This window comes from Felis catus, chromosome B2, assembly GCF_018350175.1.
Source record: "Felis catus isolate Fca126 chromosome B2, F.catus_Fca126_mat1.0, whole genome shotgun sequence".
Taxonomy (NCBI): Eukaryota; Metazoa; Chordata; class Mammalia; order Carnivora; family Felidae; genus Felis; species Felis catus.
The window spans coordinates 24,935,476-24,960,662 of record NC_058372.1 but is presented as its reverse complement, the minus strand read 5'-3'; the positions used below and the strand labels follow the sequence as shown (position 1 = coordinate 24,960,662).

The 25,187-nt window shown below is 43.0% G+C and overlaps 1 long non-coding RNA gene across 1 annotated transcript; it reads left to right on the top strand.

The window, feature by feature from the left end:
- On the top strand, positions 1–22,596 carry LOC123385316. The gene is made up of 3 exons (XR_006597607.1): positions 1–625; positions 10,320–10,495; positions 19,645–22,596. It is a non-coding gene; the product is annotated as an uncharacterized LOC123385316 (long non-coding RNA).
- Positions 22,597–25,187: the final 2,591 nt, after the last annotated feature.

The window sequence follows — 25,187 nt, the reverse complement described above, 5'->3', positions numbered from 1 at the left end:
ACAGAAAGAAAGGAGAGGCAGGGGAAGAGAGCCCCAACGGGATTCCCCTGTCCCTTCTCATTTTCTGTGCCCCTTTGGGGGGCTGTCCTGGCAGACCATTCCTCCTATGGCAACAATAAGCCAGCATCCTATGACATGGCTGACGATGGATGACGCTATAATGGCTTCAAGGCTCTGGAGCAGGCTGAACGTAATCATGCCAAGCACAGCATCTGTGATGTAGAATTTACATGTCCCAGAGAGAGAAAGAGCTGTAACGCATAACCAAACCTCTGGACTAACAAGGAGTTTCATGGCAGGATTGTGCTGTAATTTTTTGATTTCTGTTTTCTGGCTGCGAAATGGGAGGATCCTGAGGTCAGGTCACCCCAACATCACCCATACCCTTGAGGCTGAGCATCCAAGAGATTTGCTTTTCCCACAGAAGGAATATGTCCCCTGATGTAACAATGCCTTCTTACTGCAATCATTTTTCCAGAAATTGTCCTTACCTCCACAGACCAGGAAGAGAGTTTTAAGAACCCCTGCCCAAGGGGCAGAGCACCTGTCAATCGACCACCAATCCATGTTCACTTTTGGCAGAAGCTTTTCTGAAGCTGTCGTAGAGTTTGAGCTTTCTATGAAGGTGGGCATTTACCCGGGACAAATATAAGGTAGAAAGCATGGGATGGAGCCAGGAAAGCTTCCAGGACCCAAGGAGGGGGAGCTCCCATCCCTCACAGAGACTTCAGGGAAAAAAGACAGACAAGTCAACATGAATTATGAACTTAGCATCAAAGAGCCAATGGGATGTTAGTGGTTTCTGTGAAGATCAAACAAAGGGAGTGCATTTTACACCTCTCGGTGATTTTAGAAAAAAGCTATTATGTACTGAGTACTTACCTCTGCATATGGCATTGTGCTAACCACATTAAATACATCCCCCTGTATGATGGCTATTATTATCCCCATTTTGCGTATGTAAGAACTGAGGCTCAGACAAGCTACCTAATTGGCCTGAGGCCACACAGCTAACAAATGGGAAAGCCAGGGTTCAAACTTGGTCTGTCTTCCTTAAAAGCTTATGTTTGCAAACATGGTGTTGTAGGAAGACTCAGACGTTTTTGAAGTCCAGTGAAATCAGTTTAATTGAATATCTGTAAGTGCAGACCCACTCCAGGCCCTGTGAGAAACTTGTTTCACAAACTGAGCTCCTAGGACTTTATTACATGTATGCAGCTTGGCTTTAACTCTTCTCTGTTTCTTTTGAAGTTTGCAAAGAAGCTATGATGGTTATTTTTATGTATCAATTTGGGGAGGCCATGGTGCCCAATCATTGGGTCAGACACCAGTTTATATGTTGCTGTGAAGGTATATTTTTAGACGACTGAGTTTAAATCAGTTGACTAAGAAAAGCAAATTGTCCTCCAAATGTGGGTGGGCCTCATTTAATCAGTTGAAGGTCAAGGGGAAGACTGAGGTCCCGCAAGGAAGAGGGAATTCTGCTTCCAGATCACAACATAAAAATTGTGCCTGAGTTTCCAGTTTTCCTTGAAGATTTTGAACTCAAGACTGCAACATCAAACCTTACCTGAATTTCCAGACTTCTAGCCTGCTCTATGGATTTCAGGCTCGCCAGCCCTTACAATTACATGAACCAATTTTAAACAATATTTTTCTCTCCCTTTCTTTCTTTTTGTGTCTTTCTGTCTCTTTCTTATTGTAATAATTATTGTATATTATTGTAATTATATTCCATATCACATTGTATTATATATTATTGTAATAATATGTGTGTTGCTGGTTCCGTTTCTCTAGAAAACTCTTACTAAAAAGTAACAAAGACCCATGGGACTCTCTTTAAAAGATCTTTCTTTGGGGGCGCTGGGGTGGCTCAGCTGGTTAAGCACCCAACTTAATGATCATAAAGGTAATAATCTCACGGTTCTTGAGTTTGAGCCCCATGTCAGGTTCTGTGCTAACAGCTCAGAGGCTGGATCCTGCTTCGGATTCTGTTTCTCCCTCTCTCTCTGCTCCTCCCCTACTTGCGCTCTGTCTCTCAAAAATAAATAAACATTAAAAAATTTTAAAAAAGAATGATCTTTCTTTAGAGACAAGGAAATGTGCATGAGGGAAGAGCTGGATATTTTCACACCATTTGCTCTTCCCCTCAATGTGTAGAACCTAATATATCAACACAGCTATCTCTGACCCAGGAGTTCACATCATTTTCTCTGCCTCACCATGCTTAAAAAAGATTCTCACCTTCCAGCAGTACATCTCACTGCTGCAGGGATAAAACATGTGGCAAGATCTTTTCTGCAATAAATATGTGTCTTGTTCACTGTATTTCCCTTCTCTTTCCTCTTCCAAGCTGAAAGCCAGGTCTTTAATAGCTCCTGCCTGTTGTCAGGTCTTTTGTAGAAGCTTTAGTCACTGAAAGGGGGAGCCTGCAATAAGGGGGTTGGGAGAGTAAAGGGGACAGGAGGGTCTTGCTGCCATCTAGTGCAAAGGGGACGGGGTGTGCTGGTCCTGTGAGTGGTAGATCCTGGACATGTCAAGGTGGCCAGACAAGATGGTGATGGAGGGGAGGAGCCCATGATTTTTGTTACTGTAGAAGCCCCCAGGACCTCTCATAATCCTGATAAATAAGTGTGCATGGGTATCAGAGCACACGAGTGTGGTTGGGTTCAAGTGGTATTCGTGTCCATTTAAGGAATGCGTGTGTGTGTGTGTGTGTGTGTGTGTGTAATTTATACACACACTATATATATTTATATGTATACACAAACACAAACATATACACATATATATCATAAACACACATATAATCTGTATATAAAATTATATTTTTTAAGTCTTTCAGTACTTTAAAGATGTTATTCTTTTATTTCCTGGCCTCCATTGTTTTTATGAAAAGTCAATCAACAGCTATATTATTATTCACTGTACACAAAGTGTCTCCCTGGGAACTCTTTCTGGCTGTCTTTAAGATTTTCTGTTTATCTTTGGTGTTCAGTGGTTTCACCATCAATATGCATAAGTGTGCCTTGTTTGTTTGTTTGTTTTTGTATTTATCTTGAGTTGTGATTAAGTTTGGGCCTGTTGGTGGATGTTCCATCAATTTCTGGAAATTCTCCTCTATTATCTCCTCAAATATTTATTCTGCACCATTCTACCTCCTTTCTCCTTCTGTGACTTCAGTGATGGGCATCTGAGATCATTTTATATTGTTCCACAGGCCTTCCCACTTTCTCTTTCCTCCTTTTCTTTTCAATTTGGATAATTTCTGTCAATTGATCTTGTTACATCCAGTTTGTGGTAAAGCCATAGGCTGAATTCTTCATTTGTGGTATCGTATTTTTCAAATGTGGTATTTCCATCAGCTCCCCCTGCCATTTTTTTTCAATATATGAAATTTATTGTCAAATTGGTTTCCATACAACACCCAGTGCTCATCCCAAAAGGTGCCCTCCTCAATACCCATCACCCACCCTCCCCTCCCGCCCACCCCCCATCAACCCTCAGTTTGTTCTCACTTTTTAAGAGTCTCTTATGCTTTGGCTCTCTCCCACTCTAACCTCTTTTTTTTCCTTCCCCTCCCCCATGGGTTTCTGTTAAGTTTCTCAGGATCCACATAAGAATGAAAACATATGATATCTGTCTTTCTCTGTATGGCTTATTTCACTTAGCATCACACTCTCCAGTTCCATCCACGTTGCTACAAAGGGCCATATTTCGTTCTTTCTCATTGCCACGTAGTACTCCATTGTGTATATAAACCACAGTTTCTTTATCCATTCATCAGTTGATGGACATTTGGGCCCTTTCCATAATTTGGCTATTGTTGAGAGTGCTGCTATAAACTTCGGGGTACAAGTGCCCCTATGCATCAGTACTCCTGTATCCCTTGGGTAAATTCTTAGCAGTGCTATTGCTGGGTCATAGGGTAGATCTATTTTTAATTTTCTGAGGAACCTCCACACTGTTTTCCAGAGTGGCTGCACCAATTTGCATTCCCACCAACAGTGCAAGAGGGTTCCCATTTCTCCACATCCTCTCCAGCATCTATAGTCTCCTGATTTGTTCATTTTGGCCACTCTGACTGGCATGAGGTGATATCTGAGTGTGGCTTTGATTTGTATTTCCCTGATAAGGAGCAACGTTGAGCATCTTTTCATGTGCCTGTTGGCCATCCGGATGTCTTCTTTAGAGACGTGTCTATTCATGTTTTCTGCCCATTTCTTCACTGGGTTATTTGTTTTTCAGGTGTGGAGTTTGGTGAGCTCTTTATAGATTTTGGATACTAGCCTTTTGTCCGATATGTCATTTGCAAATATCTTTTCCCATTCCGTTGGTTGCCTTTTAGTTTTGTTGGTTGTTTCCTTTGCTGTGCAGAAGCTTTTTATCTTCATGAGGTCCCAGTAATTCATTTTTGCTTTTAATTCCCTTGCCTTTGGGGATGTGTCGAGTAAGAGATTGCTACTGCTGAGGTCAGAGAGGTCTTTTCTTGCTTTCTCCTCTAGGGTTTTGATGGTTTCCTGTCTCACATTCAGGTCCTTTATCCATTTTGAGTTTATTTTTGTGAATGGTGTGAGAAAGTGGTCTAGTTTCAACCCTCTGCATGTTGCTGTCCAGTTCTCCCAGCACCATTTGTTAAAGAGACTGTCTTTTTTCCATTGGATGTTCTTTCCTGCTTTGTCAAAGATGAGTTGGCCATACGTTTGTGGGTCTAGTTCTGGGGTTTCCATTCTATTCCATTGGTCTATGTGTCTGTTTTTGTGCCAATACCGTGCTGTCTTGATGATTACAGCTTTGTAGTAGAGGCTAAAGTCTGGGATTGTGATGCCTCCTGCTTTGGTCTTCTTCTTCAAAATTACTTTGGCTATTCGAGGCCTTTTGTGGTTCCATAGAAATTTTAGGATTGCTTGTTCTAGCTTCGAGAAGAATGCTGGTGCAATTTTGATTGGGATTGCATTGAATGTGTAGATAGCTTTGGGTAGTATTGACATTTTGACAATATTTATTCTTCCAATACATGAGCACGGAATGTTTTTCCATTTCTTTATATCTTCTTCAATTTCCTTCAAAAGCTTTCTGTAGTTTTCAGCATACAGATCTTTTACATCTTTGGTTAGATTTATCCCTAGGTATTTTATGCTTCTTGGTGCAATTGTGAATGGGATCAGTTTCTTTATTTGTCTTTCTGTTGCTTCATTGTTAGTGTATAAGAATGCAACTGGTTTCTGTACATTGATTTTGTATCCTCGAACTTTGCTGAATTCATGTATCAGTTCTAGCAAACTTTTGGTGGAGTCTATCGGATTTTCCATGTATAATATCATGTCATCTGCAAAAAGCGAAAGTTTGACTTCATCTTTACCAATTTTGATGCCTTTGATATCCTTTTGTTGTCTGATTGCTGATGCTAGAACTTCCAACACTATGTTAAACAACAGCGGTGAGAGTGGGCATCCCTGTCGTGTTCCTGATCTCAGGGAAAAAGCTCTCAGGTTTTCCCCATTGAGGATGATGTTAACTGTGGGATTTTCATAAATGGCTTTTATGATGTTTAAGTATGTTCCTTCTATCCCGACTTTCTCGAGGGTTTTTATTAGGAAAGGGTGCTGGATTTTGTCAAATGCCTTTTCTGCATCGATTGACAGGATCATATGGTTCTTCTTTTTTCTTTTATTAATGTGATGTATCACATTGATTGATTTGTGAATGTTGAACTAGCCCTGCATCCCAGGAATGAATCGCACTTGATCATGGTGAATAATTCTTTTTATATGCTGTTGAATTCGATTTGCTAGTATCTTATTGAGAATTTTTGCATCCATACTCATCAGGGATATTGGCCTCTAGTTCTCTTTTTTTTACTGGGTCTCTGTCTGGTTTAGGAATCAAAGTAATACTGGCTTCATAGAATGAGTCTGGAAGTTTTCCTTCCCTTTCTATTTCTTGGAATAGCTTGAGAAGGATAGGTATTATCTCTGCTTTAAACGTCTGGTAGAACTCCCCTGGGAAGCCATCTGGTCCTGGACTCTTATTTGTTGGGAGATTTTTGATAACCGATTCAATTTCTTCGCTGGTTATGGGTCTGTTCAAGCTTTCTATTTCCTCCTGATTGAGTTTTGGAAGAGTGTGGGTGTTCAGGAATTTGTCCATTTCTTCCAGGTTGTCCAATTTGTTGGCATATAATTTTTCATAGTATTCCCTGATAATTGTTTGTATCTCTGAGGGATTGGTTGTAATAATTCCATTTTCATTCATGATTTTATCTATTTGGGTCCTCTCTCTTTTCTTTTTGAGAAGCCTGGCTAGAGGTTTGTCGATTTTGTTTATTTTTTCAAAAAACCAACTCTTGGTTTTGTTGATCTGCTCTACAGTTTTTTTAGATTCTATATTGTTTATTTCTGCTCTAATCTTTATTATTTCTCTTCTTCTGTTGGGTTTAGGCTGCCTTTGCTGTTCTGCTTCTAGTTCCTTTAGGTGTGCTGTTAGATTTTGTATTTGGGATTTTTCTTGTTTCTTGAGATAGGCCTGGATTGCAATGTATTTCCCTCGGGACTGCCTTTGCTGCATCCCAAAGCATTTGGATTGTTGTATTTTCATTTTCATTTGTTTCCATATATTTTTTAATTTCTTCTCTAAGTGCCTGGTTGACCCACTCATTCGTTAGTAGGGTGTTCTTTAACCTCCATGCTTTTGGAGGTTTTCCGGACTTTTTCCTGTGGTTGATTTCAAGCTTCATAGCATTGTGGTCTGAAAGTATGCATGGTATGATCTCAATTCTTGTAGACTTATGAAGGGCTGTTTTGTGACCCAGTATATGATCTATTTTGGAGAATGTTCCATGTGCACTCGAGAAGAAAGTATATTCTGTTGCTTTGGGATGCAGAGTACTAAATATATCTGTCAAGTCCATCTGATCCAATGTATCATTCAGGACCCTTGTTTCTTTATTGACCGTGTGTCTAGATGATAGACCCATTTCTGTAAGTGGAGTGTTAAGGTCCCCTGCAATCACCACATTCTTATCAATAAGGTTGCTTATGTTTATGAGTAATTGTTTTATATATTTGGGGGCTCCGGTATTCGGCGCATAGACATTTATAATTGTTAGCTCTTCCTGATGGATAGACCCAGTAATTATTATGTAATGCCCTTCTTCATCTCTTGTTACAGGTTTTAATTTGAAGTCTAGTTTGTCTGATATAAGTATGGCTACTCCAGCTTTCTTTTGACTTCCAGTAGCATGATAAATAGTTCTCCATCCCCTCACTCTCAATCTAAAGGTGTCCTCAGATCTAAAATGAGTCTCTTGTAGACAGTAAATAGATGGGTCTTGTTTTTTTTATCCATTCTGATACCCTATGTCTTTTGGTTGGAGCATTTAGTCCATTTACATTCAGTGTTATTATAGAAAGATACGGGTTTAGAGTCATTGTGATGTCTGTATGTTTTATGCTTGTAGCGATGTCTCTGGTACTTTGTCTCACAGGATCGCCCTTAGGATCTCTTGTAGGTCTGGTTTAGTCCCCTGCCTTTTTTTTTTTTTAAGTGTTCATCTCTGTGCTGCAATTCTCCCTCTGTTCACACATAGCACCCATCTTTTCCACTAGATCCTTTAACACAGTTACCATAGTTGTTTTAAAGTCCAAAATCTGGAATAAGTCTAGAGTGGTGACATTTACTGGTTTCTCTCTTGACCAAAGGTCCTATTTTCTTCCCTCATTGCATGTCCTGTAATTTTTATTGTGTGCCAAACATTGTTTGTAAAGCCATATGTAGAGACTGAAGGAAATACTCGTTACCACCAGGAAAGAGCACGCCCTTCCCTTTGTCAGAATAGCGTTGGTCTGTGGTTGAGCTGGAGCTGGCCTTTGTTGAAGCACTAATTACATTCATTTCATCACTAGTTTTGAATGTTTTTGCAGAAGGGATCATGAATTTCCCCCAGCATAACTTACTACCTGAGTGCCAGCAAGGCTCTGGGATTGGGCAGCTGTGCAAACACAAGCAGGCTCAGGCCTGTGGACGTGGGACAACTGCACTGAGCAGCCGGCCCAGTGGCCTGGCCAGGTGTGTATGTATGTGCCTTGGAGCAGTTAAGGGCACTGTAAGGTGACCAGGTCAAATCTCAGGCACAGATTAGCAATCGCAGTGCTGGAAATAGCAGTAAAATCACAAAAGCAGCTGTGGACATGGCTATGAAAGAGAAAAGGGCCTCTGGATGGGGTGTAGCACTGGGCCCTGAGGTGGGAGGCTGTCTGTCTGTCTACCCCCAGAATTGTCTTGGTGGAATCCATGCAGATATTCATTCTCTGGCCTGAATGCCAGTACAAGAAGGGCCAATGCTCAGGCAGTAAACTGTCAGTAAATTATTATTGAAAGCATGGACACATGGACATTGCAATCAAGCGTATCAGGGAGTTACTTTAGTAACTTCCACCTGGGAATATGTTTGGTTGGACAACCTGGCCATAAATCAAACACTAATGTAGAATATTACACAGCCCACTAGCCTTCCCACCGATGATCTGCCCTCATCTGCTTTCTGCCTTTGCTACCTGTTCCATCCCCATTTATCTTCCTGTGTTTTCCAGCACTATGGCATGGTACTTTTTTGAAAGTACTGTGTCCTCTTGGGCTTAGAGCTTTTTGATTCTCACTTCTGGTACCTATGGAACACAGGAAATTCGGAGGAATTGTCCTCAGTCTTCCACACTAGGACCCCTCATACCAGGCTGTGCTGAGGAGTATGGGAAAGGGGCCACCAGGACCAGAGTAAGAGAAGGAGACCACTTGATGAGAGACCAGTAAAGACACTGGAAGTTCACATACCTGATGGTGGCCCAGTAAATCCTCCACCAACACCAAAGCAGGATGGACCATCCCCTCCACCCCACCTCCACTCCCAACTCTCTTGTTTCCTTCCTTAAAGTAACCTTTCAGGTTTATTTTAGCCCATTTAAAGTGTTAGTTACTAGGAGACGTGGAAAAGGCACAGATGTCTGGCAAAATTCTGGTCATCCTGCAAGACCCAGCTTGGATACCCCAGGCCCAACTAGACACTCCCCATATTATGACCCACAGCACTGTACTTTCCTCAGCTCCTGACACTTCCAATACCCATGACAGAACAGGAAACTTCTGCAACTTTCAAAGACAAGCTTACTTGCATATGGGTGCCTCTTTCTTTCCTGTCGGAGAAAGGTTTGAAATGGATACTTGGGTCTTTAAGGAAAGGGGAACCAGGTTTTAGTCCCTTGGCATGATGTTTTCTTGTTCTTGTGAAAGAACAGTAGAAAAAGAAGGAAGTAAAAAGGCAGTTATAAAAGGCAAAGAAAAGAATTATAAGGACAAAAAATGCTTTCAAAAAAGTAATAATAAAACAAAATATTTTCTGAAAGTGGATTTTTTTGGAATAAGATTAAGATGAAGGTGAAAAGATTTTGGTGGAAGACATGTGGAAGCCATAGATTAAAGAAAGAAGTCAAAGGTAGAAAGTTTCTGAATGGTTTGATGCCCCCTCACCCTAACCAACAGGATGGCCTGGTCCGCCAGCCTGACCCCCAGACCCCAGTCCACTCCTTTGGGCTGCCGTTTGTCATGGGACCACAGACGGCTCCCAAAAGTTCTCTTGCCCCAAGCCTGGCACCAGTGCAGCCTAGTAGCTGTGAGAGGCAAACATGGAAGAGGAGTTGTTTCCTGGCTTCCTGCTGAGCCATTCCTCAGGTGGGAAGCTCAGACTGCTTGTGCCCTGGCAAAAAGCTGCATATCGCTTCTCCCTGGGAGTAAGGGGGGTGGTGTTAATCCACCTGTAGCCAACTAATATCCCAACTACCAACCAACAGACTCTAATCCTGTTCAGGCCTTGAAATATTGCTTGGTCTCTGCTGATTAACCACATGTAAACAACTCCCTTGCAATGTTCCAACAGCAACATCCCAAGCCCATCAAAAGGGAAGGTAGGTCCTGAGGACACAATGGTTAGGGGATATAACCTGAGGCATTTCAAGACCCCCTGAATCGGGAAGATGGTAAGTTGACATTCCCATTACACGTGGTAAGTCTCTTAAGGATGGGAATTGTGTATTTTATCTGTATTTCTCCAGCACCCATCATAGGACCTGAAACAGCAGGTGCTCAGTAATGAGGATGGAATTAAAAGGAACAAAGGATTGGAGGGAGATTTAGGACCTGGGAGAAAGGAAAGCATTGTTCTGGGCACAATGCCCACAGGGATAGTGGTATTCTTGCTTCTAATGAGCAGTTCTTAGAGCATAGTCAGTAGGTAGAAACAAGATGCCTATGTTCCCTGTTTCCACCAGGTGCGGTTCTATTTCACCAGAGTAGACATTCTCCTCTCCCGTGGCACGCCGGGAAGATGAAGCTGGATAGCTCCATGGGGGTATTAAGTACAGGTTCTAACACCATTTCATCCTGCTTGCCTTTGCCTGAAACAAACTCTCAGCTCATCTCTGCTCTTGCACCTGGAGGCAACAAGGTAAGTCATAAATAATAGTAATAATGTCATGTAAATACTTTAGCTGAGGAAGATGGAGGTGCCAATTTTGAATCTCCAGGATATAGAAGATTATATACAAGTGGTGATTCATCCTGTGTCAGCCCAACAGAAGGAACTTCTTTGTCGCTCTCTCTTTCTCTGCAGAGCCCTCTTGGAGCCCCCGGGGTCTGTGTATATGCGTGTGGGTATGTGGGGGGCTGGTTTTCCAAAGGTTCCCTTGAAGAGAATGTCCATTTGTTTCCTGAGGTTGAACAATTTGCTTGGAGACTTTTTGATTTGGTTTTGACCCTTTCGCTTGGTCATGGGATACCTTAAAAATTCTTCTTGCTATTAGACAATTTGTTCTGTGAGGGAAGGGACCGTGTCAGTCCTGTTCAGTCTTAAATCCCCAATAGCAGTCATGTCGTGGGTGCCAGGAGAGAAGAGATTTTGAGTGTCGTAGAAAAGTTCCAAGTCTGAGTAAACAAACCAAAAAAGGGCATGGGTTTACCAGGTGATTCAGTGGAAGGGGTTGAGTCTAAAGCTTGTAGGACTGAGGACAGAGACTTCTCTCGAGTTCTGACGGTCTGCACTGGAACTTCAGATCCTCTCCGCACCAGCCCGTCCCATATTTTCTATTTGCAGCACTGCTTCCCTCTGCCTGGAATATGCTAGTGCAGGCATTAGAGGCAATTAAAATCAAGAGTAGGAAAGCGTTTTCTTCACCATGAAAGAAAGACTGACTGATGAGGCAATGGAGAGAGTATATGAAATACACTAAAGTAATGATTCTCAGCTTCCACATTACCTTTCGTCTGAGGATTTCAATGTATTTCTATAATTTTAATCACATTTTCATCATGAAGCTTCATATCACAGATGGAGAACTGAACTTTTGCACCAGGATGTTCCGCACACACCTCACACTCAACATGCTGCTGACAAAAGTTAACATTTTCCCCCAAACCCTTTCCTTTCCCTGGATTTCCCTTCTTGGCAAATGGCTCCTCTATCCAACTTGTGCTGAAGTCTGAAACCTGGACAACATTCCAGACTTTTATTTCTCCCTCACTTCCCTTACCGATTCGATCCCACACACGTCTTCCAGCCCCTCCTCTGCCCGCCTCTAACTGTGCCTCCATTCTGGTCCTTGGATGTCTTCCTAGGAAGCAAATCTGATCATGGCAATGCCTCTGCTGAAAATCCTTCAGAAGTTCTCCATTCTTTTGTGAACAAATTCAAACTTGTAATCATGCCGCACATGATTTGTCTCTGTCTACTTCATTTTCATTGGCCACCATATTATTCCTCAGCTGTCCTCCTACAACACAGTGAAGTGCGAGTGAACACACACACACACATATGCACACGCCTCTATGCCACAAGTTGCAAACCCATAATCCTCTAAACTTGCTGTGTTGTTTCAAACCCTCATGCCTTTGTACTCATTATCTGCCCCGCCTGTCTCCCATGAAGAATTGCTACCCATCTTGTGGGGCACAGCTCAAGTGAAACTTCTATGCAATCTCCTGTCTCACCAGGAAAAATGACTATTTTCTTTTGTGCCATCCATATGACTTAAGCTTCTTTCATTTCTCCTGCTTACCATTCTGTGTAGCAACGATTGGGTTGGAACTATAGTTTTTACTAGACTGAAGCATCCTTTGAGGGCCAGGCTTGAATGTTATTCATCTTTATATTCCAAGCATCTTTGCAATTCCTGGCACACCGTAGGGGCTCCTTAGATGTCTAATGGCTTCAATGGGTCAACAAATGATGAAGTGAGTCCTTTCAAAAACTAGGGCAAAGGGAGATTAAATACCTCACTCCAAGAACAGAGGCAAAAGCGATGGATTGTAGCCAGGAGCAATAAACTATACCGAGTCTAGCCCATTCAGGCAATTATTGAAGGATGAAAATCTTGTTTTTAGGTCACTACTTCAAACCAACACTCTGTAGGAATGATGACTGGGAGGACTTATACCAAACCTGAAAATAATTTCTAGAAATGAAGGTGAGGGAAGGGGTCAGATAATCCCATGAGTCACTGGTGTTCTAAAGTATATCTTCTGACAAAGGAAGATGCCATAATACTTGTCAACCCATAAATAATGTTGTAGTATCACAACCAGTAACTTGTAAAAAAAAAATAGAGGAGTCATTGACAGGAAAGCATAATGGCTGGATTGAATTCATTACCAATGAACCAGATTGATAAATTATAATGGCAGATTCTGTGAGGGGGCATTTTAGAGAGTGAGTTGCTTGCTGGTTAGTAATGGGATTAGAAATCAGATATTAAGGATATTGTTCTTGTATTGGCTGATCAGCAAATTAGACAGAATAAGACACTTTGTTGACTCTAGAATTTTAGTGCTCGAGGAAATAGTAAAAATTATATATTTCAGCAGTCATCCAGACTGTTAAAGTGTACTGGAATTCTTGATATGAGAAACGATAACTTCAACTACAAACTGGAAATAACACTCAGACTGGAAGGTTGAATTACCAATGCCATCAGAATTGAGGTATGTCCATGGGATTGTCTCCAATGTCGACATGGATCACAACAGAAGAAACCCGGAAAGCTACAGATTCAGTTTTACTTCATCCTAAGAAGGAAGAAACTAAGGGCCAAACTAAAAGTGATTTACTCACTGCCACACTCCTCCAGGGTCACAGAGCTACATGGAGGGCATAGGTCTCCAGACTTGGAGCCCAATGCTCTGTGGCCCTTCTGGGCTGATCTTTGGATTACATTTACCTCAATTCCACAGCTATCCTAGGAACTAGGATGAGTGGGTTGGGTATGGGATGTTGAAATATTTTTAGAATCCCTCTACTCTCTGTGCTAATTTTATAACATTAATAACATTAATTGTGGGTCTTTCTGAGTGCAGTTATTATTGTTAGGATAAAAATTTTAATCTATAGTACATCTAACAAGTGATTCTCAACTGAGGTCAATTTTGCGACCCTCCCCCCACCTCAGGAATGTTTGCCAACGTGAAGACATTTTTGGTTGTCACAACTTGGGGGAGGAGTGCTCCCAGCATCCGGTGGGCAGGGGCCAGGGATACTGTTAAACATCCTACAATGCATTGGACAGGTCCCCAAAAAAGGATGATCCAGCCCAAAATATCAATACTTCCCAGACTGAAAAATCTTTATCTAAGAAACACACCTCATATAAAAACAGGGATCTCCTGACTGATTAAATGGGCTTAAATGAGTTCCTTCTCTAAATAGATCCAACTTTTTGAGTAATGTTAGCCAGAGAAGGGCATTCTGGGGAAGGTTTCCATAAGTATAAATTCTCCCAAACTGTAGGCTTATTGTAAGGTGTATGGATAGGAGTGAAGCCAGCAGCAGTGCCTATCCTCAGGAACAAATCCCCAAATCACCCAGATTAATGCAAACCAGCAGGAGCAACTTTTGTTCAGCAAAAATAGGACTCTGGGGAATGGAAGGAGAGAAATCAGCCCTTTCAGCCTCAGGGAACCTCAGGGAACCTCAGGAAGAAGTCCTGGCCCACTCTGGTCCTGGGTCTGAAAGGGAAGAGTGTGAGAGGGAAGGTGGCTGGGTTCGGGATAATGCCTGGATGCAGGCTTTGATCCAGTGAGAGCTATCGCCTTGACACTATCTCCTTGCCATTGCCCATCTCCACTGGAGAGACGTGGGATTCCGAGATTACATTAATATAGAAGCTATCTATATACCATGGGTGATGCTATATACAGCAGGATTGGACACTTACAGGCAGACCGTATAATTTGCTCTATTGTCTGCCAGCTGTCTTTTCCTTAGATTTTGCAATCCCAAAATCCAGGGACCATGGCAATTAGTTCATTTGCTGAGCCTGTGGCAGAGTCCTGCTCACACACGTAATTAAGTGTGTGATAACGATGCTGATGATGATGTTGATGATGATGATGATGATGATGATAATGAGTAGAAGTGTACCTTACTGAAGTGTTTCTCTCCCACACAAACAGTTCTTTCACATGGTAAGTTCATTATATGGCAAGTTCCTATTAGTCCCTACTTGTTAAGGGAGAAGAGAAGAGAAAAATCGCTTGTTGCTCCTTGTCATTTTAACAAGAAGACAGAGTTCCAGGCTTCTTGCCCTTAAACAACCAAAAATTACATGAGACTCTTCCTTCAAATGTCAGAATGGCATTTAGCCTGACAGCATTCTCATTATTATGCACAGAGGGCTTCTCTAACCAAACCTGTCAAAAATTTCTAACAGGCAGGGGCCTTTGTAAACTCGGAGTCAATATCTCAGCCTCATGTCATGATTTTGAAGCTTTCAGTGAGTTAAGGAGAGAGAAACTGATGTGGGTGTTCAGTGACATGGGGAGACCATGCCCATTCCTCCCCATTGCGTTCTGGAGGAGGAAGGAGTGAGGCTAACATGGGGTGGGGTTTGGAGGGACACTTTCAAGTGGCGACTTTGGGGAAGACCCTAGATGTTCTTTGTGTAGCCAGTTCAGAGACAGAACAAGGGGCAGTCCATGGAGGAGGGAGGTGGAGAGGGCTTCTGAGGGCACTAGGCCATAAGGGATGCTGAGACCTCACTGGGATACATTGGAACTCTGGTGCCATTTAACTCACTTTTCCATGTTGACCCCTTACATAACCTGTTGTAAGGACATTAGGTCCACTTCTGCTGAAAAAAATGATGCTCCAATTGACGGAGATATGCTAACAGACCAGGCAAAGGATCCATGTTTCTTTAGTGTAGGTGAAGTACACACATTTTCCACTCACTGACAGCCATGCGAGGAAGAAGAAAGAAGTGCATAAACGGCCAGAGACCACAAGTCCCTGGGCTTTTGGCGTCCACGGAGGTGCCCAAGTTGCATGGGAACCAAATGAGCAGGGAAGAATTGATATGCTGAGTCAGGAAGCTCTCTTCTGCCACGGTTACAGGGCTTTCAGACTCTCTTGGCTCTGCTAGAGATCCAGGCTCTGTGCCTGCCTGCCCCCATGTGCAGGTATTTTGACTGTTCCCTGAGACTGAGTGATTCAGGCTTCCTCCTCGCCCCCTGCCTGGTGGCACATGTGCAGAGCTCCAAGAGGCAGTGGCAGTGGGACCCCTCTCTTGAAGAGCTAGAGTGAACCACACACCCAGCCTCTACCTCTGAGCTGGCAGAGATGGGCAGCCAAGAGTCACCTAGAGCCAGTAGTCAGAGTCAGCTAAAATTGTGAAAACAATGAAAGCACAGTGCAGTGTTTTTTATTAGAAATGTGTGATTTATTTTATTGTACACATTTAAAACCATTTAGCTTGTTTATGACTGTCAATAAATTGTGTGGTTTGGAAAGTGACGTCTAATGAATGCATGTAATAAATCTCTTACTTTGGACATAAATAAAAAAACATAACACTTATTTGTAGAAATTGCCACCTTAGCTAAATAAATGTTAGATTACTATTTAATTTAAAACCTTATCTTGAAAGGGTACAAATTATTCTCAGGGTGCCCATATAATGTGGTCCTGTTCTGGGGGCAGGGATATGTAGGGATTCCTCATCATTTGGGAAAGAGTTGCTCACGCCTCAGCACCCTTTTGGAAATGGTCATTTCCCTTTCTGCCACTTGAGGTGATGGTCGGGCTGGGGGGTGGGAAGAAGGGAGGCAGAGCTCTGACCCAAAAAATGACTTTGTTGTGCAAAGGTAGGGGTCCTTCCCTACCCTCCCCCCCCCCATGGGAGTCTGTTTCCACAAAAGAATACAGAGGAAAGGGGTGTGTCTGTGTGAAAGGTCACCCTCCTCACAATTGAGAAACTGATTTGGTGTGTGATAAATACCTGTACCAAGGCTGGCAATAATTTCTTTTTAAAGTTCGTGTATTTATTTTGAGAGAGACAGAGACAGTGTGAATGGGGGAGAGGCAGAGAGAGAGAGGGAGGAAGACAGAGAATCCCAAGCAGGCTCTGTGCTTCCAGCACAGAGTTCCATGTGAGGCTTGAACTCACGAAACCCTGAGATCATGACCTGAGCTGAAACCAAGAGTTGGAAGCTTAACCAAATGAGCCACCTGCATACCTCTAAGCTTGGCGATAATTTTAAGAAATGTTATCTCATTACCTTCACTTTCAATGTCTGTCTCTGTAAGAACTAACAGATCTGTGAAAAAATTTCCATTCAGGAGCATACGTGTTCACTTCCGGGTCATATGCCAAGCCTCAGGTGTACACCCCCCTTCAAGCAGTGAATGGAAAATGTGAAGGCTCCCCCGCTCCATACAGGAAATGCCTAAGACAAAGGTCATCTCAGGCAGTGTGGGCCAGACCTTCCAGAGAGCATCTCTGTTATGCTGTAGGGAAGCTGAGGTAGTCCTTAGTAAACTCAACCTCTGTCCTCCCACTGTGGCAAGGGGAACACGTATGCCATGGCTGCCACCAATCGCCATCTTGACTGGCAAGATGCTCGTCCCCTTCAGGGCTCTGTCACAGGAATGGAAAGTGGGTTTGATCTGTGCTGACTCCTACTGATTGTTGATGACTCTCTGGAAGGCTGCGTTGAAGTTACAACCTGGAGGCTGGAGAGAGACCCGGATACCACCACTGCCCACCACTAGTGGAGGTGGTGCTTGTGTGACCTTCCCACCTTTCTGGGATATCTATAGTGATATCCACAGCACAAAGACAGGACCTTTTCTTTCAATTCCTTCTCCAGCCAACTCAAGGCTGAGGATTTTTAAGTCCAGTTTATTGAAAGCCCAGGCAGAGCAAGAGGGAAGTAAACAACTGCACACAACTGGAAAAGCTGGCTCACAGGTTGGAGAGCCCTGGGCTGCTGGGCAGGTTCAGCAGGGCGAGCTTCACCCGCAGTCCTGGCTAGCTTCCATGTGCTTGATGTCATTGTGGTAATCTGGGCTTCAGAGTCACTGGGGGTTATCTTGTAGCCAAAATGCTGCTCCCAAAATCTGGAACCAGATTTCTGTGGATTATTCACTTTGGAAATATCTGACACCTTTAGAGAGAAGCAGATGTACAGAGGGGGTGTGGAGAATAATTCTGCCAATACAACACCAATGGGGGCGGGTGTGGCAGATGGAGACCGGGAGCTGGGTTTGGCCGACTTGCCGGCGATGGGTTGCTGGGGATTCCGGTCCTAGTACTTTAAGCTCTAGCTCACAGCCAAACCGATGAGAATATAGGGTAAGAGGAAACTGGGATGACAAAAAAGAAGGAAAGAGAAGTAAATTTATAGTCTCTCCCTCATGATGAGCACAGTGCTAGGTTATTTCACTGATATTATTTTAGTTCTCACTACAGTTGTATGAGGTAGTGTATTGGTCTGTTAGTGCTGCGGTAACAAGTACCACAGAAATTTATTTCCTCACAGTTCTGGAGGCTGGAAGTTGAAGATGAAGGAGTCAGCAGGGTTGGCTCCTTCCGAGCATTGTAGATGGCTGACTTCTCCCTGTGCCCTCACTCAGTCTTCCCTATGCATGCATCTGTGTCCTGATCTCCTCTTCTTCTAATGACACCAGTCAGATTGGATGAGGGCCCACCCATATGACTTCATTTAACCATAAGCACCTCAGTAAGGACCCTGTCTCCAAATTCAGTCATATCTGAGGTACTGGGGGTTAGAACCTCAACATATGAATTTAGCCCCCTTACGGGTAGGTAGAGTATTCTCATTCTACAGATAGGGATACTGATGACACTGATAGGTAAGTAGCAGTGCTCTATCTAAATGTGAAGTTTGTGTTATTTCCATTACAGGATTCTGCCAATGTCTCCAGTTCTATAATATAAAAATCAGAGTTTACATCTGCACAAAGCTACCCCTGCCTCCATCACAGTGCTGGTGTCAGTATATAACCAGAAGGTCAATACGAGAGAGTTCTGGAAAGATAAAGTTGCTGATCAAGTTAAAGCACAGCATTGATTTTATCATCTGACTGGAAAGAGTAGGGAGGAGGGGGAGTATGGGGCAATGAAGTGAAGTTTGCTCATCCAGCATGCATTAAGGAAAATAGGACAGAAACAATATGGGGCCACTTTTCAACTCCTCCCCTCTGTGCTACTCAAAACCTGTCTCCTTCGTACTCCCTTTCCTTGTCCTGGCTCTGAATACTATTTGCTTGTGGTCACTAGGCATCAGAGCTCAGGTAACCATCTCCCCTTTGAACAGCATCTTCTGAAAACCTGGTTCACATTTTAGTGAGCACATATTATTTTGTCTCTCTAGCATCATCTCACTCCCTACTTTAGGAACTCTTCCTCTTGAAGTCCAACTATGTGCTACTCATGAGAGTACTGCCACTTTCTCCCATGACTTACATGACTTGTTTATGTGATGGTTTGTTTTTCCAAGAGTAGTCTCTGGTCCAGGCTGGTCCAACCCAGGATCTTCAGCTGGCATTGGCTTCTGAAGCTGTAACAGGGGGTGTGGCTGCCATTGGGAGACAAGCTTCTTGCCATATGGAAGAACCTCGTCTGCCCGAGGGAATGACCCTGATTCTCAGAGACAGTCCATGAAGGCTCCAGGGATGTCAAGATACCTTTGGATGAAGGTCAAGGATCTTGGTTATTCCCAAGACTGGGGTTCTCAGCAGAAGGCTGGGTTACAGGGAGCTTTGGCTGCTATGGCTAAAGGTCAGTGACAAGAATTTCCTCAGCTCAGTGCTTTCAGTGGGGAGTCTCCTGACATCTTCAGCCAGCCCCCATCTTTCTGACATGCTGCCTAACCTGCCTCAGGAGGAACATTACCCATGAAAACATGGTATTCATTTTTCCTGGGAAAGCAGGTCAAAACTCACATACATGTGTCACCATTTGGTGCAGATGTTATCTTAGGTGTTCTGCCATATCTTGGTTGTCAATTTCTTGAAACTTAGACTTTCTTTAGTTTTACTTAGGTCAAATAAAAACCAGTTGTGCTGTTTGTGGTTGCACAAAGTCAAAGGCTCATGTTATGCAGGTGTGGAGACAGGCTTGGTGTGTGAGGTTAGCATCTTAGAAGACATTGCTCATACCCCACCCCCCCCCCCCCCCCCCCCCATTAACAGTCCAAATTGACAGGCTTGCATGTGGAAGATTGGGTAGGCAGATGCTGAGTGGATTCTTGGGTTCTGTCCAAGTAGCCTTTGTTCTTTGTAATGATTTTCTTCATCCTTAACAGGAATGTACCTAAGCACAGTGTCTCCAGTTGTCTCTAAACAGCAACCTCAAGGAAGAGACGAGTCATAAAGGATGAACTCTACATATTCAAATGTTTGAAAATTGAAGGAGTGAGATATTTCCCCTCTGGAAAATGCCTGAAGCTCTGCATCATTTGACTCTTAAATATAGTTATTTTTCTACCACCTCAGAGGGAGGCTCTTTCTGGCAAGAGATAAGGAAGTCTAACTATCCAGTGTTCTCTCAATGAAGAGAAAATTTGAATGTGATGGCCAGCAAGAGATCTGCAGGTACAAAAGGGGGCACTGGAGACTTCCATAGCCCTTTTCTGCTGTAGTCATGACTAATCCAAGCCTTTTTCCACTTCCCTTTCTGACAAAAGCAACTGGGTCTTTAATTGGGTCTCATAATTTCTCACTGAGTTGGATTCAGAATAATGAGGCACTCACCAGTTTGGGCACATTCCATGTCCATGGTCTTGTTGGTTTTACTATTGTCTGTTCTCACAGAGGTTTAAGTGCATAAACAAATCCAAGCAATGCAAACATTCTGAAGGGAACATGACTAGGAATAGGTCCAGACCCTAAGCACTACTTGACATCCTGAACAGAGGATATATTGTTCCAGTAGACCTCCTCATCCTATCTGGCTCCTGACCCAAACCAAACAGAACTTTCCTTAGCTCCTCCAAGCTTCAGAGAATATGGTACTCTCAGCTCCTAACTCAGCAGCTTTCTGACAACCACAGCCATCGTAAGAAAGATGTCATACATTGGAATACAGTATACACACATATGCATGCACACACACACACACACACACACACACTCAAACACACTTATACACAACGTAACAGTCAAAGTGCAATGTGTCCTGATATTTTCTGTTCTATTTTGCTTATCTTCCAGCCTTTGTTTAAAGCTGCTCATAACCTACTAACCCAATTTCATGAGCCACTAATGGGTCACAACCCACAGTTTGAAAAATGTGACTCTAGGCTCTACCAGGGTTATCAGATAAAATTGAGCCTGCCCCATTCCCTAAACTCATGGGATATCCTGGTCTCCACATATGAAAATGTCTCTAACACCCTCTTACAGAGACACCTTTCTCAGTCCTCCTGGGCACTTTACTTCTTTTTTTGTTCTTTGTGAATCTGACTTTAGTTGGCCTACGTTTGGGATTCCCTGTGAATCCTCCCTCCCATTCTACGTGCCATCATTTCTTTGGTCCATACTTCCTCTGACAGCTTTTGTTTCATTAATCACTGCCTCCCACTTGAGACACACCTCCACACAGCTCTAAGACACATGAAAGATGGCTGCATGCCACCCTGTCATGCTTTAAAACTTAAATTCCTAAAGTCCATGTTTGGATAAAGAATTCTGCCTCCACCATTAGTGTTTAGACTTTAGACTTTAATACACATGTCATTTCCCCACACATCATGGGATTTATTGAAATTATATGTAGAAATTATTAAAATAATAATATGTAGGCCACTGCTTTGTTCTTGAATGTGAACAGGATGTGATAAAGCCTTTTCCTAAGTGGATGTTTTTACTGCTTTGATATGTTGCTTTGAAACACATTTCTTCTTGAGGAGAAATTGGATCCCCGTGACCTGTTAGTGGTAATGTAAAATGGTGCAGCCTCTGTGGAAAACAGTATGGTATTTCCTAAAAAATTAGGCATAGAATCCCTCTATGATTCAGTCATTTCACTTCTGGGTAAAAACCCCCAAATTGACAGTAGACACTAAAACAGATATTTGTGCTCCCATGTTCTCAGCAGCATTATTTACAACAGCCAAAAGGTGGGAGTAACCCAAGTGTCATTGGCAGAGGAATGGATAAACAAAATGTGGCCTATACAGACAATGGAACATTCTTCAGTCTTAAAACGGAGGGAAATTCTGATAGATGCTACAACATGGATAAACCATGAGGGCATTATGCTCAGTGATCTAAGTCAGTCACAAAAGGACAAATACCTCTTATATGAAGTATCTAGAGTAGTAAAATTCATAGAGACAGAAGGTAGAATGATGGTTACCAGAGGCTGGGGGTAGTTAGTGTTTCATGGGGACAGAGTTTCAGTTTGGAAAGATGAAGGGTTCTGTGAAGGGCTGGTGGTAATGGCAGTGGAAGGCCACTGCACTGGACACTTAAAAAGAGTTTAAATGGTAAGTTTCATGCTATGTATATTTTACCACAAGTAAGCAAAGAACTTTTTAAAGACCTCGTATCCTCTAGCACAGGCTCAGTGCTGAGGCGTAGATGGGAGCAGGCATGACCCAAAGGCCTAACCCAAAGTCTCCTATTCTGAGTGGCAAATTGCTATGATGTCTCTTGTTCTATCCTGATATTCATGCAAACTTTGCTTTCCTCCCCATAAAGCTTCTGTTTGTTATAGTACGGTAACATTTTGGTTATTTATTTTGTGAACTCTTCGTGTAGAAATGGTTCTAGTTAGATGTGCCCAGTCAAATCTCATCTGAAACAGCAGGAACATTTTCATGTTTCACACAGGAAGAAGCCCTGATGTAGGACATTTCCAGGTTTGTGTATGGCGGCTATTCAAAGCCACCATTAAGGGCCCAGAGTGCACTTTCCAGCTGGCCCTTCTGTGGGTCCAGCTTTGTTCTTGAACTGGTGCTCTCAGGGTTGCAATATGGCTGCTGCAGTTTCAGGCACCACCAGCACTCCAGACAAATGTCCATGTACATGAACTTGTTGGTTACTTGAGTCTTTTTTTAACACTCAAGACCACTTTCCAGAAGCCACTCTCCAACCCTCCCTTCCTTTCTTATCAGCCAGTCTGGAGCCATAGGTCCAAGAGCAATGGTTACTAAGATTGTTTTTTTCTAACCAGGATTCTCGTCCAGTCATGATGGGCTTATTCTTATTCTTTTTCTTTCTTTTTTTTTTTTAAATCCTTCCCTTCCCTTCCCTTCCCTTCCCTTCCCTTCCCTTCCCTTCCCTTCCCTTCCCTTCCCTTCCTTTTCCTTCCCTTCCCTTCCCTTCCCTTCCCTTCCCTTCCCTTGCCTTGCCTTGCCTTGCCTTGCCTTCCCTTGCCTTGCCTTCCCTTGCCTTGCCTTCCCTTGCCTTGCCTTCCCTTGCCTTCCCTTGCCTTCCCTTCTCTTCCCTTGCCTTCCCTTGCTTTGCCTTGCCTTCCCTTGCCTTGCCTTGCCTTCCATTCCCCTTCCTTCCTTCATTCCTTCCTTCCTTCATTCCTTCCTTCCTTCTTCCTTCCTTCCTCCCTTCCCTCCCTCCCTCCTTCACTTCTTTCTTTCTTTCTTTCTTTCTTTCTTTCTTTCTTTCTTTCTTTCTTCTTTCTTTCTTTCTTTTTTTCTTTCCTAAATGTTTATTTATTTTTGAGAGAGAGAGAGAGTGTGTGTATGTGCAAGCCAGGAAGGGGCAGAGTGACAGGGAGACAGAGGGTCTAAAGCAGGCTCTGTGCTGATAGCATGGGGGCTCAAACTCACAAGCTGTGAGATCATGACCTGAGCTGAAGTCCGATGCTTAACAAACTGAGCCACCCAGGAACCCCTATGATGGGCTTATTCTCACAGGACCAACCCCCAGCTCAATTGGCTGATTCTATTTTTTTATATATACAATTTATTGTCACATTGGTTTCCATACAACACCCAGTGCTCATCCTAACAGGTGTCCTCCTAAATACCCATCACCCACTTTCCCCTCTCCCCGACTCCTTGTCAACCCTCAGTTTGTTCTCGGTATTTAAGAGTCTCTTATGGTTTGCCTCCTTCCCTCTTTGTAACTTTTTTTTCTCCCCTTCCCTTCCCCCCATGGTCTTCTGTTAAGTTTCTCAGGATCCACATAGGAGTGAAAACATATGGTATCTATCTCTGACTGACTTATTTCACTTAGCATAATACCCTCTAGTTCCAACCACGTTGCTACAAATGGACAGATTTCATTATTTCTCATTGCCAAGTAGTATTCCATTGTATATATAAACCACATCTTCCTTATCCATTCATCAGTTGATGGACATTTAGGCTTTTTCGATAATTTGGCTATTGTTGAAAGTGCTGCTATAAACATTGGGGTACAAGTGCCCCTATGCATCAGTGCTCCTGTATCCCTTGGGTAAATTCTTAGCAGTGCTATTGCTGGGTCATAGGGTAGATCTATTTTTAATTTTTTGAGGAACTTTCACACTGTTTTCCAGAGTGGCTGCATCAGTTTGCATTCCCACCAACAGTGAAGAGGCTTCCCGTTTCTTCACATCCTGTCCAGCATCTATAGTCTCCTGACTTGTTCATTTTAGCCACTCTGACTGGCGTGAGGTGGTATCTCAGTGCGGTTTTGATTTGTATTTCCCTGATGAGGAGTGACATTGAGCATCTTTTCATGTGCCTGTTGGCCATCTGGATGTCTTCTTTAGAAAAATATCCATTTATGTCTTCTGCCCATTTCTTCACTGGATTATTTGTTTTTGGGGTGTGAAGTTTGGTGAATTCTTTATAGATTTGGATACTAGCCCTTTATCTGATATGTCATTTGCAAATATCTTTTCCCATTCCATCAGTTGCTTTTTAGTTTTGTTGATTGTTTCCTTTGCAGTGCAGAAGCTTTTTATCTTGATGAGGTCCCAGTAGTTCATTTTTGCTTTTAATTCCCTTGCCTTTGGAGATGTGTTGAGCAAGAAATTGCTGCGGCTGCGGTCAGAGAGGTTTTTTCCTGCTTTCTCCTCTAGGGTTTTGATGGTTTCCTGTCTCACATTCAGGTCCTTCATCCATTTTGAGTTTATTTTTGTGAATGGTGTAAGAAAGGGGTCTAATTTCATTCTTCTGCATGTTGCTGTCCAGTTCTCCCAGCACAATTTGTTAAAGAGACTGTCTTTTTTCCATTGGATAGTCTTTCCTGCTTTGTCAAAGATTAGTTGGCCATACATTTATAGGTCCAATTCTGGAGTCTGTATTCTATTCCATTGGTCTATGTGTCTGTTTTTGTTCAATTGGCTAATTCTAATAAGACCATGCTGCCGCCACGACTATGACTTCCTTGGTTTGGGGCAAATCCACCATCACAACTGGCCTGTTTTAAGCAGGGACCCCCATCACATGACTGGCTTCACCTGTCCCCTCCCCTGCCCCCAGCTTCTCTGTGAAAAGGCCACTGGACACCTGAACCAGGTGGAGTTCTATCAGAAAGGAGACAGGCCATGATGGTTTTGGAACGGGAACAAAAGACTTCAAGGACAAAAGCTCATATTGCAGATGCTCAGAGACTAAACTTTTGCACAATCTTCTCTCTGTCTCCTCAGCTATAAAAGAGGGTGATGCCACCTGCAGGATGTGCCTACCAAGCTGTGGTTTGGGATCATCTGGAGTATGGAATGTACCAGCATGCAAACACCAGGCATTGGTTAGAATTCTTCCCACAGGGACTAAATCAGATGTTCTTGTCTATAGGGTGATTCTTCAAGTTCAGATTCATCTGGGATGATATTGCTTCAATGCAGGTTTGATCTCTCATCATCAGAGCATCAGACAAGATCGCTCTTATTCCA